Source organism: Taudactylus pleione, unplaced genomic scaffold (assembly GCF_031769625.1).
Source record: "Taudactylus pleione unplaced genomic scaffold, aTauple2 ptg001137l, whole genome shotgun sequence".
Lineage (NCBI taxonomy): Eukaryota > Metazoa > Chordata > Amphibia > Anura > Myobatrachidae > Taudactylus > Taudactylus pleione.
In genome coordinates this window covers 2,148,825-2,163,254 of record NW_028285538.1, presented here as the reverse complement: position 1 = coordinate 2,163,254, position 14,430 = coordinate 2,148,825, and the positions used below count along the sequence as shown (strand labels likewise).

Here is a 14,430-nt window from a genome sequence, read left to right as displayed (position 1 = left end):
ACTAGCAGGTCAAATGAACATTTGTACATATGATAGGTATGGCAGGAAATCAAAATGCAAAACATTCAGTAACCATAAGCAACCAATTATCAATCAACTTTGATTGTTTAAGTGAAAGTTACACAATGCAAGCAGATATCTTATTGGTTGCTATGGTCTTTTGTTAGTAAATATATAGCATTAATTGTTTTGGAATAGACTAGTCTAGTGCCTATCAAGATATATGAAATGTTACCTCTGTCGCCCTATCAGCGTCACTGGTAACTTGGAGAAGTATGGCATTTATGGAATTTCTAATGTTTCGCAACTGTACTGACCATTTTTCAGCGTCCAAATTTTGCTTCACAGTTCCACCAGCCAAACATTTCAAATAGATTTAAATAAATTTTTTGAAAGGTTCAGATCTGGATGCTTTAAAATTATAGTTTTATTTTCTAACACTGTCAATAGGCAAGTGCCTTACATGCAAAAACATTGCACGACAAGAACGCTACCTAAATACTGGTGTACAATTGCTGTCTGGTGGCTGGGAGATACAGTACATTAGTATATATTAGAGCATTTTATTAAGTTACCTCTTTGCTTGGACATATATATTCCACTGAAAACCTGCACATTTTGGAACACCTATATTTCATGTTGGAAGCTCCTTGATATATATATATCTCTCTGTCTCTCTCTCTCTCTGTCTCTCTCTCTCTCTCTCTCTGTCTCTCTCTCTCTCTCTCTCTCTCTCTCTCTCTCTGTCTCTGTCTCTCTCTCTCTCTGTCTCTCTCTCTCTCTCTCTGTCTATCTATCTATCTATCTATCTATCTATCTATCTATCTATCTATCTATCTATCTATCTATCTATCTATCTATCTATCTATCTATACATAGTATAAAATAAACTCCCTGATAGGCGTCTGTCTGTTTGTTCGGGCTAATCCTGAGAACCACTTGATTGATTTTGATGCAGTCTGCACTATTCTATATATTATTAGTTGAGGAAGGTTTAGGTGTATGATACATTAATATATGACAAAAGGGAGCCGAGCAATGACGATTTTAGTGAAGCAAATCAATCGAAACATGGACTTCCGGGCGCTCTCTTGGCTTACGCTGCCTAAACCATTAAAGATATATCACAACAATGGCTTTATATTATACCATGTAGAGATTGTTACGTGTTATCCGGTTTCTCCAGAAAAATGTATGTAAGCCCTGTTTACGGATACATAGAGCCGTATTTTCGCTCCACATCGGAGCATTTCCTGGGATAAAGTATCGGGCGCGTGCCCGCTTATCCCCATATTCAATTTAAAACCAGCGAAAACGGGACCCGGCGAATTTGGATCGGCGAAAAAAAACTGGAATTTTCCGGAAATAATTGTAGGACCCCTCTAAAGATGTCCAGACCTAGGGGACTACCCCATTTTTGCCTGCAATAGAAAGTCGGGTTTTTAAATAGCCGCGCAAGGTGTTTTTTCCCGACATTGAAGAATGCAGAAGAGCATTAGGTTGTTTTTTTCGGGTTTTTTTAAGTGTTGCCATCAAATTTGGGGTACATGAAAATGGGGGTAAGCATTTTTTTGAAGTCCCTAAAATGATTTTTAAAAATTCTGCAAAAATGCACCTGCTGCTAGCAACTGCATTCTAGAAAATACCTGCCGCATACATGGGAACCCCCCCTGAGGCTATTCCGCTAATTTAATAAATTTTTCAAACACCTTTTTTTTTTTTTTTAAACCCCAAAATTAAAGTAAATTTTTTGGGGTGTCCCGATTTTTTATTTTTTTTGATACAGTTCAGTTTTAAATGACATTCCCAGGGTTGCAGGCTCATTTTTTTAAGCCTGCACCCCTAAACCCCAATTCTGCACTTTTTTTCGCCATGTAAAACATGGTGAAAATTTATCCCCGTTTTTTTTCAAATTCTTTTTGAACCTGCGAAAAGTCTTTGAAATTGAATACGGAGATAATTGAAACATGCGAAAATGACATCATCGGCGATAATTTCGACTTTTCGCAGCCTAAATGAATACCCCCCCAAAATGTCAGTTTTTCTCCATCTTTTACCGTTCCTAGGGCCTGACTCAGCCTCAGGCGGAATTGCAAAGCTACACCCAAGCACCTTTGCAATTCCGTCCTTGTAATTATGATAATGCAGCAGGAGGTATCAATCCTGCATGCATTACTTATCTGAGCTGCATTGTCCAACGTAGCATCGGATAATCTGCGGGAACATCGGCCGGCAGTGACCCATGGGGTCGCGCAAGCCGACCGCCGCAGATTAGAGAAAGAGGCCAGGAACTCTCGGACGGAGATCCTGGCCTCTTCCCCTCCCCCTGACAGCGCTGCTCCCAAACAGCAGCAGACTGTCGAATCACTTTATAGTGTGTTGCCGCTCTGCGTGCGTTCATGCAGGACCTATACTGAACATGCGCAGTACGGGTCAGGCGTCGACCATCGGGAATCTGCGTTCAGCAGTGCACTGCTGAATCAGGCCCCTATTTCGTTTATGTGAAAAACGGTTCCATTATTTGAAAAGAGTCCAATTCCTGGTAAGAGTCTGCTTTGGTATGACAGTAAATAAAGCACAGGGACAGACACGTAACGCGGCAGGAGTTGACCTAAGTGGCCCTTTTGCGTGTCACATTAGAACGAAATCTTTTCGTATTGACGCCAGGAGGAGAAACAACAAATGTCGTCTACAAGGCAATCTTATAAGACCGAGGTTAAGAAGTCTATTGCCGTAAATTCAAAATTGCTCCTGTGAGAAACTGGGGTGAGTCGCTACTGTGTTATATATATTTTTACGTCATTGTGTTTATATTTTGACCGAGGCTTGTTACTGCTTTTTTCTTATAACTAGTACCCAAAAAATAGGGTTCTTGTTGGGTCTTTCACACTTCTTAGAAATGTTATATTAAATGATTTGTACAATTTCTGCAAATGCATCATTGCACACTACAGGGGAATATGCGGTACATGAGACTCACTGTAGGAAAGGTAATGCAATCTACCAATAAGGCATTTGCTTTCATTTTCTAAACTGTAATAGAAACGTTTCATTGGAAATAAAGCTGGTTATGAGTTACTCTGAGTTATAATCTTTACTAACTGTGCACATTATTGGCATCCAAGAGGGGCACGTTCTCACCTGAAATGGGTGTAGTATGGGCTGGACAGGCATATTTGGATGGATCAGGGAAGGAGGTCACCGCTCAGCCCCTAGTGCAGCTTAGTATGACCTTTTTGTTCTTTTTTTTTAAATTCTTTTACACCAGGGGCAGGGGGAGCTACAGCCACAGGGGTAAGGCAGGCGAAGAGGGTCAGCGGCGGGCAGTGTTGGTCGGAGGGGGGATCAGCGGGCACAGTGGAAATATTTAGCAGCAGAATGGGGTCCAGGGCAGAGGAAAGAGCAGCGGGAGGGGGGAAGATAGCGATGGGGGGTGGCAGCAGTGTCGGGTAGCAGTAGGGGGTCTAGGGCAGGCTCAGCAGGAGCGCGGGGAGGCAAGGAGCTAGGCTGCAGAACCAGAGAACCAGGGAAGACAGGCAGCAGCATGGGGAGAGCATGCACAGACACACGCAGTGTGCAGGGGAGATTCGCAGGTACAGAGCTTTATTACTGATACATTTCTGTGATGTTTCCTAAATTCGCAATGCGAGAATATCGCACTACAGCCACATTTCAAATGCGGATTGTAGTAAATAGGGGCCTAAATCCCTTTACTATCAGGAAACATGTTGACAATTTATACTATGAAGCCTCTAAGACAAGCAAACCACCTCTTAGACGTTTACAAGATACCAAGCTATTTCGGGTGGGAGAGGTAATCCTTGGGCACTAGAGATGAACTATAGCAGCTGTGGTCTAAAATTATATGAATGGTGCTTGTGTATCTAGAAGTGCTTTTCAAATGTCAACTTCAAGAAATGTTCAAGAACTGCCTACTCTTGCAGCATACCATCTATCTATCTATCTATCTATCTATCTATCTATCTATCTATCTATCTATCTATCTATCTATCTATCTATCTATCTATCTATCTTTTATATATTTTAATTTGACCATAATTTTTACCCTATTGCAGAGTTTGCTGTTCTTGTGTGCAATTTGCATACATAGCTACCTTCATTTGTCAGCCCCCTTGTTATTGCACCGCCAAGCCTAACAAGGCATCTGTTGTTGCTTGGTTTGTTCTTGCTGCCAAATTCCTAACAAATCAGGACTTAGCAAGCTTGAAGGTGCTTTATTGTATAAAACCAGTTCTGTTAGCTGGTTAACTGTCGCGTGTTGACCCTTAGGTTGCTCTGCTATGCCTGTGTGTGCGGTGAAAGCATCACATGTGACGAAGGGGTCTATTTACTAAGCAGTGTTAGGAGACAGAGTGGAAAGTGATAATGTACCAGCCAATCAGCTCCTAACTGCCATCTCACAGGCTGTGTTTGAAAAATGACAGTTGGGAGCTGATTGGCTGGCACCTTATCACTTTTCACTCTGAATCCTAAGACTGCTTAGTAAATAGACCCCTGAGACTTGTTTTGTCTACAACATGTATTGACACTGGTTACGCCAGATTCTACTTATTATTTATCTAGTCCCTTCAATTGGATAATAGCTAGAATCTGGTTGCTATGGGCAACATCTCCACTTCTAAAATCCTGCACTTTAGTAAATATATCCCTTATACTCTTAATCTTATACTTATTTATTAACATTAGTGCACACATATTCCACAGCACTAATTTGCTACTGCTTTCATGAAAAACCCCGGTGCTCGCCTCTTTACTGGGATTATGCATGAATCTGAAACTGATTTTTTTCAAAAGACACTTCTATGAAGCAATATTTCCTTTACAAATCGATTGATGGCACAGATTTATATGGCTGCTACTTCAAAAAACTAAGTGTCTCTCTCCAGCTAGCTAGCCAGTCAGTCAGTCAGTCATGAAGCTCCTTGGAAGCCCCTCTGCTTACTACATAAACTGTCATGTGATTATAGTTGCATGGTAATTTCATTTGACGGCGATGGCAGCAAGTTGCTGGCATTTTTAACAATTCTCCAATGCCTTGCAACCACCAACATTGTAGATGTTTCTTCACACTGCCTAGGAAAATCTGTGATGTTGATCTGCTATATTAATCAATGACCACACATCACTGCTAATTGAATACGGCCCCATATGTCTTTTTATGGGATGTAGTTCTAAATCCTGACAGGGGAAACCCGACAAGGGACTTAAGATAGGTGTCGAAATACTGACGCCTATCTTAATCCCGACGCCGGAACACAGAAGGACGCCTGCCCGAACAAGATAAGTCCGGGGCGCCCTTAGTGCTAGCTGCAGGGAGGGTTTAGGTTTATGCAGCATAGTGGGGTTAGGGTTAGGTTTTGGGGGGAGGGAGTTAGGGTCAGGCACCACTAGGGGGGAGGGTTTGGGTTAGGCACCACTGGAGGGGGTTAGGCACTAAGGGGGGACGGTTTAGGCACGAAGGGGGGAGACTTAGGTTTAGGCAGTAATGGGGAGGGTTATCGTTAGGCTACAAAAAGGTAAAGGTAGGGTAGAGGGAGAAGGGGGAGGGTAAGTATAACAACCATCGGGATGCCACTGTCAGTATTTTGACAGGAGGCATCCCAATAGCCAGCATTACATACCCATTCCCTTCTTACAGGTAACCAGAATGATATATTTAAATAATAATCCACTAAGGTCTTCCCCATCTCTGAAATGTGCGGTCAGAGCCTGGGCTTATGCCTTAGGAGCCAAAGGGCTCAAACTGCAGCAACGGAACAGACCTTAAAGGACGGAGCACCAATCTGCGGGCAGAAGGTAGAGTGTCTTGCGTTATGAGGCAGAGCAGAAGGCACACAGAGTTGATATGGCATATGCTGGGTCTTTTTGCTAGTGATAAAATTAAAGAACACATTTCATATTTAGAGGGGATTGCACCTTCACATTCTTTGACAACCTTATTTTCAACTTATAAAAAAGAGCACTTTATTTGAATGCATTATTAAGATCTGAAACTGAACTAATTATCCTCCCTCAGTCTTGATTGTCCCACATTGACCAACAAAGATTTTTCCTTATGTTCTGCATGTACATAGACAATTGATTCTCCATTTATACTGATTCAAAACACAGCCATAGGTAAGAGCATGTAAGGTTACAATTCAAAGCTTTTAGTGGGGAACTAGAATGTGTTTTGTTTTTAATGGCTGTTATCTGTGCTGTGATTATGTATGGACAAATTATGCTGCAAGTAGGTGAAGCTTTTTTTACTGTAGCTCAAAATAGAAACCGTGCCAGCAAAATGAGTCTATTTTTTTTTTCCACAAATGGCTTGGCCCTAAAAAGAGATTGTACATAACTCCTTCTTACCCACTTTCCCGGAATGTGCGGGAGGCTCCTGGACTCCCAGCAGTGGAGGCCACCCTTGCAAGTTCTGATTCATTTTCTTCTGAAGTGGGAGGGGATGATATGGTTTAATGCCAATCGCCTTAAACCCCCACCCCCCTCCCTGCATGATGGCGAGAATTGTGGTGTTGCTGACCATGGTATTACATATCACGTTATATCACGCTATCAACACTTGTCATTTAGTCAAAAAAATAGATAACTTTTATAGAGGATCATGCTATCACAGTATGATATCGGAGCACTTAGCAAAACTGACGGGAATCTAAGCTATGATCAGTGATATAAACTGGTGACCAGAGATCAACCAAAGATATGCTAGGTGCCAGTAGATAACCAGCTTAAACCAATATAGAAGCCGGAAATAAAATAGAAAATCTGCTGCTTTCTCCATAATCCGATTTACTCATAAAGGTACTTTAATAACTTCATGATTCATTAAAACAATAATAATAATAAAAAATGATATAAAAAGATATCTGTGGGTCGATCCTGTTGGCCAAGAATCGTCCGTGGTGTGAGTAAGGGTGGCCATATAGCCGTGTACAAAAATCTGTGAGTCTGAGATAAGATCAGGCCACGAGAGGTGTGAGTTACGGTGCTGCAATGGTACTGGCCCCCCCTCACATCTTAAGGCCCCCATACACGGTGCGATTCAAAGTTGGTAAGATGTGTTGTACGATTGCCCTTGAAATTCTTCATACGATGTGGTCAAATGGTGTATGATTGATCGTTAAGATCATAGGATAAGATACATAGAAGTGTATCACATAGGTTGTTGTAGGATCGACCCCCTGGTGTTCAGCAATAATCACAGATAGATTGCATTGCTATGCGTAGATGGGTGTGATACTGTATATTTAGGCGACATGCCAAATGTCGACACTGACAATGTGGACATTGCTAGAATGTCAACATTGTGAATATCGGCATGCCGACAATGCTATTTCCCATGCCCTTTTCATCTAAACCTAACCCTTATTGCAGCCTAACCCTAACCTAACACTGACCTAACCTAACGCTAAAATCAGGTGTCGTCATTCTGACTGCATACCACGTATGTACATAACTTCACATAAACTTATTGCAATGCAAATTGGATACAGTTGTTATTTCGGACGGAGATTATGTAATTGTTTGTAATCCAGTGGAGTTAAAATCATTACTGGAAACTGCTTAATTATTGTTTGTGTTTTGGAAATTATCCTCAGGCCTTATTGTGCAGAGAATTTTAAGTGAATTGTTCAGTGTTTAAGCAAGGTTTTCTTTTTTTATAGAAACCTACAGTTTAGATTGTTTTATTGTCTGGCTGATAGAATATTTACTTGGATACTCAGTATAATCCATACTGGTTGACAAACGCATATCTCCAATTGTAATACCAGTTGGATCCAATTTAGGACCATTTTTGTTGTTCAGTAACTTTGTGAAGGTATCCATGTATGTCAAAGCAGTCTTATGCCTGATCTTAGTTGAAGTCCAAGTCACTCATTGATTGTTATATATATATATATGTATGTATGTATGTATGTGTGTATATATATATATATATATATATATATATATGTATGTATGTATGTGGAAAAAGAGCTCTCAAGTCCCGCACACTCAAACCTTTTTTGTATTTCTATGGGTGCTTAGTCAAATAACATTAAATAGCCAAGTATGTCCAGAACACCAGACGACCAGCACACCAATTTTATGCAATAAATAGGATTTTATATCAGCAGCTTGTTCAGCAATCAATTTCCAAAAGAAAACAGCATCCGTTCAAAAGAAAGTGCATAAGTGCAAACCGGAGGTATAGCATGATACTCATCATTATAGGTGAACCATCGCTGTGGCATCAAAGTATGTAGCCCAGCCGGACAGCTGTTTCCGCACCCTCAGGCACCTTCTTCCTAGGGCATAACCACATAACTACAACCCCATACTGTTATACCCTAAATGAAGTGCCCCTGGATCCGTTAATGATGCTGTCACATGGTACTCATATGTGTAACTTACACTATCTGGAACCGCCAACTATTGAAACGACGCTTCCAACGGGCACCCGGAAGTGATGCGTGCGGTCCAATGGAGTTTGTGTTCCACAGACCAGAAGTAACGTTCCGGCTGACTAAGATGTATTATAAATTGCTACAATGTATTTAATGAGTTGCCAATCACATTTCAGTCAATCTGGCTGTAAGAAAGACGCAACTTTCTCACAAAAAAAAACTTTTCTCTGGTACACAGTGTCAGCATCATATATTCCAAGCAGCACATCATGCAGGATAAAAAATATGAAAAACAAAAAAGTTTGAAAAACAAGAAGAACATAAAAAAGGAAAATATACTGATGTGTGAGACCGGTTACGAAAAACAATTCATTGAGCCCCAGAGGTGATACAGTTCGTAGATCATAAATCCAGCGACATTCACTCTGCAGTAACTGTTTATTACGATCCCCACCCCTGATAACATATAGGCAATTGCACTTTATAATGTAAACAACGAATTTACTCTTACAAACTATTCACAAATAATCAATAATCTGCAATTAATACAGCCAGAACAATGGAACACGCACACCATTTTTCAAAGATAGCCATGTTTTAGGCTTTTTAATTTTAACATCTGATCTTGTGACAATGTCTTCGATGTTATTGCTACGTCTGTAGCTGATCAGTGGTAGATCTTTACAGCTTCTTGATAATTCCGGATCTGTTTGCACAATATGCCAGTGGCAATAAATTGCACTTTTAATGATATGTGAACTGACAAAAAAGGTAGTATTACAAACCAATCTTTCCTGTTTTCTCACATGTTGTACTTATTTTCCAGCAAGGCGAGTCTATCAAGCTTTTGCGCTTTTCTTACAGCCAGATTGGCTGAAATGTGATTGGCAACTCATTAAATACATTGTAGCGATTTATTACGTCTTCGTCAGCCGGGAACGTCACTTCTGGTCTGTGGAACACAAACTCCATTGGACCGCACGCGTCACTTCCGGGTCCCCGTTGGAAGCGTTGTTTCAATAGTTGGAGGTTCCAGATGGTGTAAGTTACACAGATGAGTACCATGTGACAGCATCACTAACGGATCCAGGGGCACTACATTTAGGGTATAAAAGTATGGGCTTATAGTTGTGTGGTTAAACCCCAGGAAGAAGGTGCCTGAGGGAAACAGCTGTCCGGCTGGGCTACATGCTTTGATGCCACAGCGATGGTTCACCTATACTGGTGAGTAACCTGCTACATAGAAAGGGATAACTTGTGTCCTTTAAATGTGCCTGGCACCTGTCTTCCTCCTCCCGGCACTTGTCTTGTGACGTCATTACATCACCTATCCTGGGGGTGCCATCCTAGGATGATTCACTGCCAGTACAAACACATGCTTTTAATAGCACTTATTAACATCATATTGGTTCCAATGACATCATAACCACTTCCATTTCTGCCTGACGTCCATCGACCCGCCCGGCTTTCAGAATACATTCCAACCACCCCTTGAATCGGGACAATCATCCTGCTCACAGGACAGTCCTTCAAAGTCAGCACTGTCCCGCAAGGAGGACGATTGTGCCTATACAAGGAGTTTCTGGGAGGTTTTGCAGTTATGCACACTGTAGAGGCAGGTGACTCAACAGCCTTCGGCATAAAAAATTAGATTTAAAGTAAACACCCACATTTTGCCGCACCATGCCCACTGTTTCGCCATCGAGACCTCTGATTTCGGGAGGTTTATCAAGTGTAAGCTTTGTTTACACGCTGCATGTCACACACAATAACACTTGATGTGTGTTGTCACTGGTGCTTTCTTAACACTAGTTGCTAACCAGCTTTAATAGAGGTTTGTAATTATTTACGGTAGTACATAATATTATGATTGTAACTATATTCTTCCGGATAACTTCATCTGTTATAAACCTTCTACAGCAGTGGTGTAAAACTTTGGCCATCCAGCTGCAGTGGAACTACACATCCCAGCATGCACTGCTACAGTTTTGCTAAAAGGGCATGCTAAAACTGTAGCAGGGCATGCTGGGATGTGTAGTTCCACTGCAGCTGGATGGCCTGAGTTTGACCCCCCTGTTCTACAGTAATGTGTTGGAGGACTTGGGTGAAAATAGTTAGTTACCCCCTGCTCCGTCCCTCTGAATTTCTATACAGCGGCTGTCTGGAGTAAGCTAAAACTTTGTGATTTTACAGGAGCTTAAACAAATGTTTAGAAAAATAATTTAAACTGCAGAGGTTTATATGCGACCTGCATTGCACATCAGCAATCCAGTGGTTGTAATTATGAAATTCAGGGGGAAAGATGGTAAATATTGCAGATCCTCCAACATTAACCAAGAGAAAAGCACACAACATACTTGCATAATGGCGCGCCATCAGTGAAGGCATATCTTACAACACCCATGGGCTGTGTCCTCATTTCCCATATCACTATCACAGTCTTTTCTTGCAGTAATGGCAGGAAATTCAACAGCCTTAAATAATTGAGCAACTCTTATCGATCTTAAAAGTGCCTGAAATCAGTTTCATGATTATACTTGCTAGTCAAAAATGATTCTCTACTCCCAGTCTGTGATGAGACACATATATGCATGTATATGGATGTGTCCACATACATCTAGCCTCCTTGCTTGTTAAACAAGGAGGCGCGACTCTGTAGCGCTGAGCGTGTTTTTGTGCAACGTTTTTTTTCCTTGAAATGCATCTTCTTTGCAAAGTGATGAGAATAGGATGCACAAGCAGCTTCTACTGATTAATATGATCTGCTGCATGCCTATATTCTGTGTGCGATTGCAACTATATTTGCATGCGGAATGCTACGTTACAGTATAAAACAGCTGACACTGTATCGTAGCGGTTTGCATGTAGATACAGCCGCATTCGCAATGCAGAACATAGGCATGCCGCATATCATTTTAATTAGCAGAAGCAACTTGTGCATCCTATTTGCATTGTTTGGTGAATAATAATACGCATTTCAAGGGGATGCTCTGTGCTACCGTGACGCACGGCGCTCGTGCCTTATGTGTAACGTGACTTGTAGCACACAGAGGATAGATGCATGTGTACACATCTGTATAATGTGTATGGTATAATACAATATTTAACAAATAATTACATGCAGTGAATGTGCATGACACAAGTATTTGTATAGTTGCTATTTCAATGAACCCAATGTAATATATATTTTAAAGCAGTTACATTACAATCTTGGATAATCACTGAAGTGACTGCTACAGATAGCGGTCCTCCAAGCAAGTTTTCTGAAGTCAGGCCCAATGTGACAGCACAAACGTATGCACGGGATGTAGTCAGGAACAGGAAGGTCAAAATGCCAACCGCCGGCTTCCCTACAGTGAAAGCCCGGCATGGGACTAATGATAGGCACCCCTGGGGGAGGTTAGGCTTAGGCACTAGGGGGGAGATTAGGCTTAGGCACTAGGGGGGGGAGGTTAGGCTTAGGCACCACTAAGGGAGGGTTAGGGTGGGGGGGAGAGGGGTAGGGAATAGGGTTTATACTTACCCTGTCGGGATCTCCATCTGCTGGCGTCGGTATTTCATCCGCCGGGCTTAGCTCCGGCACTATAACATACCGATTCTCTATGTACAGTGGTCCTATGTGTATGCAAATATTAATACTTGTATGCATATATAAAGTAGAGATGAGCGGGTTTGGATTTACACGGTTTTACTCTGATCTCAAAACTGCATTTTATTGGCTATCGGCTATCACATGTGTTTTGGATAGCCCATAAAATAAATCCGAACTTGCGGTAAAATGGCGATAAGAACCGAGTAAATCCGAACCCGCACATCTCTAATATAAAGTGTCATTGGGTTGTTCACTATTTGTATAGTTTTAATAACAAGACATATTAACGTTAGACTGTATCTATTACGGAATTCATACATAACAGAGATGCCTATGGCAGAGAAGGAGGGCTGGGCGTGTGCGCGGTGTGGTACTTCTCTGTAAACCAGCACAAGTTGGTGCAGGAGGTTTTTGCCAGTACAGCTGCTGTAAAACCAGTACTGTAACGGAAAACGGCAACGGACTTTTCGCTTCTAATTGAATACGGCCCTATATACAGTATGATTGGTCTCTAGCAGTTTGCCACACAATGATTGTTACTTATGCTGGGCATACATGTACAGATAAAATGCCTGTCAGACCGACAGGCATTTTATCTGATAACCTAATATCGTGACCATACACTGTGAGAAAGCACTGTGAGGTTAGCATTACTGCCTCACGGCACTGAGGTTGTGGGTTCGATTCCCACCAAGGCCCTACCTTTGTGGAGTTTGTATTTCTCCCTGTGCTTGCGTGGGTTTCCTCCAGGTACTCCGGTTTCCTCCCACACTCCAAAAATTATACTGGTAGGTTAATTGGCTCCCAACAAAAAAAAATAACCCTAGTGTGTATGTATGTGAGCAGGTGGTAGGGAATATAGAGTGTAAGCTCCACTGGGTCAGGGACTGATGTGAATGGACAATATTCTCTGTAAAGCGCTGCATAATATGTGTGCGCTATATAAATAACTGGTAATAAATATATAAATACTGGTCCCGATATCTCCCTGTTCTTCCTCAGTCAGCAGCGGCACTGCATACACTAATCGATGCAGCCGACTCTCACTTAGAAAATATCAGATAGGATGGACATGATGGACGATGCGGCATGTCCGACCGATAGATATTTTCAGATCAATTACCCGCATACACTGCACAAATATCTGGGCGGTTCGGCATGCAGGTCCGACGGATGGTGTCGCTGACAACGTGCGGGTGCGCGAATCGTCAGTGACATAGCAGGGACACATAAGACGATGTACCCGATATGTCGCTCCGATCCGGCAGATCGGATGACATATTGTCTATTGTGTACATGGCATTACCTAGGGGTTACTCAGATGACCGATGTTCACACACATGATCCGATGCTGTGCCCTATGTAGAAACTATTAAATAGCTCTAATCGTGATTAAAAATATTGGAAAATATTTTTTTAAAGTTGGTGCACAAGAGAAAGGTATAAAACATATATTGTGCAGTAGCCCAACATTCATGCAAAAAACAGATGACACAGTATACACTAAATCCTTTATATAAAAGGGCTTAAAATCAAAAATTCCCGGGTATCATCAGTGACATCGCCCATCGGACCTGCATGCAGCGAGGACCTGAATACATCGTCTCTACCGACTTTGGCAAGTGTGTATACACTTGCCGATGACGGGACCCCCGCCGGTTAATCACAGTAGACATTGATCAGGTTAATTTCTTTTTATGTACAATTTTATGTGCACGTATGTTTAATTCTGTCAATTACATTTATTATTGTCTACTAGCGCTACACTTTGTTGCTTTTTTCTATATTTATAGTGGGTTGCAGATCCCACTTTGTGTGGCTGCTAAGTAGTACAACCAAATTCTCACACAGACTATATTGCGCACCTGATTTTTAACCCACATCGCCCAGCGGACCTGCATGCAGCGAGGACCTGCATACATCGTCTCCACCGACTTTGGCAAGTGTGTATACACTTACCGATGCCGGGAACACCGCCAGGTCCCATCGTACGATAGGTTTGCTGGGTACACATCGTTAAATGTGCATCCAGCTTTAGGCTAGAGGCCCTAAAGACCCGAAACCTGAGACAAGTGACGATATTTAATCAGAACCTCTATATACCCCTGCCTGTACCTTCTAAAATCCTATCTATAAACCTCTAAGGATGACGCCAATTTGCGTACGCAGTCATACAGTAAATAAAAGACTCCAGACTTGGAACGTGTGGTTCCGAAGCACAAAGTATTATTCAAGTAAAAAGTACAGTCAGTTACACGCTATTGATCCATACACAATTAGACGCAAAGGAATTATACAGACCCCAAGTACAGTATACATACGCATGCGCTCTGGACTAGATCCCGGCATTCAGAAAGAAAACCTCTGTCAATCAGCATTCAGCAAGAAGACTAAAGACCCAGTGTTTGAGCACACATGTTTATACCCCCCAGA

The 14,430-nt window shown here is 41.8% G+C and overlaps 1 protein-coding gene across 5 annotated transcripts in view; it reads left to right on the top strand.

Moving 5' to 3' along the window:
- The window catches only part of GPD2 (glycerol-3-phosphate dehydrogenase 2), a 292,752-nt gene that overhangs the window by 781 nt on the left and 277,541 nt on the right, over window positions 1-14,430 (top strand). The gene's annotated exons all lie outside the window — the stretch shown is intronic.